Consider the following 3,343-nt stretch of genomic DNA (forward strand, 5'->3'; position numbering starts at 1 on the left):
TGGCACATGAGATGCACCATTTTGAGTGTGGCCGTTGCCAGTACTGCCTGACTGGCTCCTGTAGGATTTTCGAGCGAGATCGTTGCCAGTGGACTGGACTGGCTTGTGCGGGTGGCACATAAAAGACACCATTTCGAGCGTGGCCGTTTTCGTGCGGGTGACACGTAAAAGCACCCACTACACTCTCTGAGTGGTTGGCGTTAGGAAGGGCATCCAGCTGTAGAAACTCTGTCAAATCAGACTGGAGCCTGGTGTTGCCATCCGGTTTCACCAGTCCTCAGTCAAATCGTCCAACCCATGCTAGCATGGAAAGCGGACGTTAAACGATGATGATGATGATGATGACTTACATATATATGTATATGCATATATATATATACAACTATATATGTATATATATATACATCTATATGTATACATTTGTGTGCGTGCGTACGCGTGTGAATATCTGTATTTATATATTTTTGTGTATATATATATATATATATAATTTTGTGCATATAATGTGAAAAAGCAGGTTATATATTATTACGATTCTTCCTTAAGCAAATAAGATGACACAGATGTAATCTTTGTTGATTCCTTAGTTTATGGGAATTTTATTTGACTGATAGAAATGTTGTTTGTCTTACCAGTTACTGAAACTTCACAGCTGCTTAGCTCAGTTATACACTAAAACTAAAACCTTTATATTGATCAAAGTCAATAATTTATTTTTCATTTGACAAAAACCGAGTTTAACGACTTGAGCAGCTGTTGTCTCATGTTTACAAAAATACCCTCTTTTCACTTCTTTTGCATGAAAATCATGAATAGATCTGGTTTGACGTCTAGAAGACGTAGAGAAAACAAGGTTAACTGTATAATTGATACAGAAAATGAAATGTTAATATTACGGTAAAAGTATTAAATTTCCAATGATTTCCATACATGTAAACTAGAAATTGTTGAGCTTAAAGTCGTCCATTTTCTTTTATGATTCTTTTTTTCGTTACGGTGTCTGTCTGTTTAACATAGTTGATTTTTTTCAGAGATCTACTAGTTACGCCTGTCTGTCGACTTGAAAAGAACAACTATGATTAAAACAAATTAGATACGGTCAATATTTTTAACAAGGATAAAAATATTCATCAAAGATTAAGGAAATATCAAAATTTAATTATTGAGACATTTCTGGAAGCTGTGATACCTTGTTTTGCAGAGTGGTCACAGGTGTTACGTTAATAGGATTAGCAAAAGCCAGAGAGCTTGGCTTGTGAAGGTCACCGAGAAAAGCGGTCGCTAAATCGATAAAAAAAAAAAGACAATTGCAAGAATCGATACTAATTTTTTCCTTTCGTTTCTCCTCCTTTGTGTCCTATAACAGATAGATTGCTGCAATATTTAAACTAATTTTAATTAATTCTTAGAGAGTTTAGATAAGTGAATCAGATAAATGAACATAAAGTGGGTTGTTCGAACCCTGTCTATGACACATCTTGAGTCTATGGGCCAAGGCATTGCTCTCAGCTGGTAATTTTTACTGGAAATAACAGCATACTAGGAACATCTCTCAGTTGAAGGCAGATGTATCAATATAAACTAACGAGTGGTTTATTAACTGAAAGCGTTGAATGTCCAGGCAATATCAGGGAAAGACCAGACACTACAAATTAACGATGTTCTTCTCAATCATTGGGTTCACTCCAGTTTTGACTGCAAAACTGCGAATACATACATACATACAGATCTTGTTTCACGCGCGGTGTCGCTTGTTTACCGGGGCTAAGCCATTCCTTACGTTGTTTCATATTGATGTACAGGCACCATTTTTCATCACCAGTAACGATTTGGTAAAGAAATCGTTGCTTGTGTCCATGAGTTGAGCGGTGACGATCAAGCAAATAAGCGGAGATTGTGGCTCCTTGATTTTTGTTGTTGTCACTTAAAGCATGCAGAACCCATGCTCCCAACTTCTGAACCTTTCCCATCGAGTGAAGATGCTTCTCTATAGCAGTGTGGGAGCATTCCATTTTCTCTGCCAGTTACCTTGTCGTTTGATGAGAATTTTCGTGTAAAAGTTGGTTTAATCACTCCTCATCGAACTCAACTGGATGGCCAGAATGAGGTGCGTCTTTAAGGTCAAAATTTCCATTTTTGAACTTGGCATACCAGTCACGAACGGTTCTTTCAGCTATGGCACCCTCTCCATAGACAGCACAAGTGTCACAAGCAACTTTTGCGGCCTTAGAACCTTGATTAAAAGCAAAATAAAGGAGGTGCCGAAAATGCTTGTTTTTCTTAACTTGACATTCCATTTTAATGATCTGAAAATAAACAAAATTAACTAAAATTAACTAGAAAAAATAAATAAATAATAGATTCCAAAATGATTCAAAAATACAATTCACGAAAAAAATAGATTCCAAAATTTTAAAAAACGGCGGGAACTTAGTTGCAAGCCCAATATACATTTGCAAAATAAACAGTCACAGTACAATATAAAACAGGACCATTGTTCCAAGGGAATGGCTCACTAACTGCGGATTCAGAGAGGATAAGTGAGGTACCCAGTAAGCAATTTAAAAGTGTATTCACTTCTCCACCTTGGACACATGCAGATAAAATTCATAGTTCATAAGGAATAAAATAGAAGTATAAAGAATAAAAGTAGTCAGACTAATATAGGCAGGAAAATAATGTCCACAACTCATCTTTTTCCAGAGGATATGGATGTTGGTCCAGATTGATGGCGGTGGTGGTGGCGGTGATGATGGTAGTGGTTGTGCACTAGTGCAGTGGTGGTGGCGGTAGTGGTGGTGTTGTAGTTGTTTTTGTCATATTGTGGTCGTGGTTATGACATTGCTGCTCATTTGGTGGCATGATGGTAATGTATTATTACCCAGCATACCTATTTGTTTAGATCGCAAGTGAACTAAACCCCTCATATTCTATATGTATGTATGTCTTTATTCAGTTTATTTCAAGATGTCTTGCCAATAGAGAAAGAACCGGTTTCTAACCTAGATCCAAGGTACCTTCATTGGAATTTCAGCATCAACAACAGGGTATGTATGTATGTATGTCACCGATATTCGAAGTTTCCAGTCTTATTGTTAAAGGCACGAAACTGGGTATTAGTATTTTTGGTCGATAACCGAGGAAGAATTAGAGTCCTAGTGTCTGTCCAACGAGTTCGTTTTGTAGTATTTAATGCATTTTTCATTTATACCAGAGAAGGTTTAATGAAACTGTAGCAAAGAACACGGCGTTACTGTAATGTGGTCGCAATTCTCAGACTGTAACTACTGCACACACACATAACACACACACACAAACATATATATATATATATATATATATA

General features: G+C 36.9%; 2 long non-coding RNA genes across 2 annotated transcripts in view; one reads left to right on the forward strand and one right to left on the reverse strand.

The window, feature by feature from the left end:
• Positions 1 to 566: 566 nt before the first annotated feature.
• LOC128249201 (uncharacterized) overlaps positions 567 to 3,343 on the reverse strand; it is a 20,851-nt gene continuing 18,074 nt past the window's right edge. Inside the window, exon 2 of the long non-coding RNA XR_008265316.1 lies at positions 567 to 2,306. This is a non-coding gene — a long non-coding RNA (uncharacterized LOC128249201). The remainder of the gene's footprint in view (positions 2,307 to 3,343) is intronic.
• The window catches only part of LOC128249200 (uncharacterized), a 7,239-nt gene continuing 4,696 nt past the window's right edge, over positions 801 to 3,343 (forward strand). The window contains exon 1 of the long non-coding RNA XR_008265315.1: positions 801 to 897. This is a non-coding gene — a long non-coding RNA (uncharacterized LOC128249200). The remainder of the gene's footprint in view (positions 898 to 3,343) is intronic.

The sequence above is a fragment of the Octopus bimaculoides genome, chromosome 12, assembly GCF_001194135.2.
Source record: "Octopus bimaculoides isolate UCB-OBI-ISO-001 chromosome 12, ASM119413v2, whole genome shotgun sequence".
Taxonomy (NCBI): domain Eukaryota; kingdom Metazoa; phylum Mollusca; class Cephalopoda; order Octopoda; family Octopodidae; genus Octopus; species Octopus bimaculoides.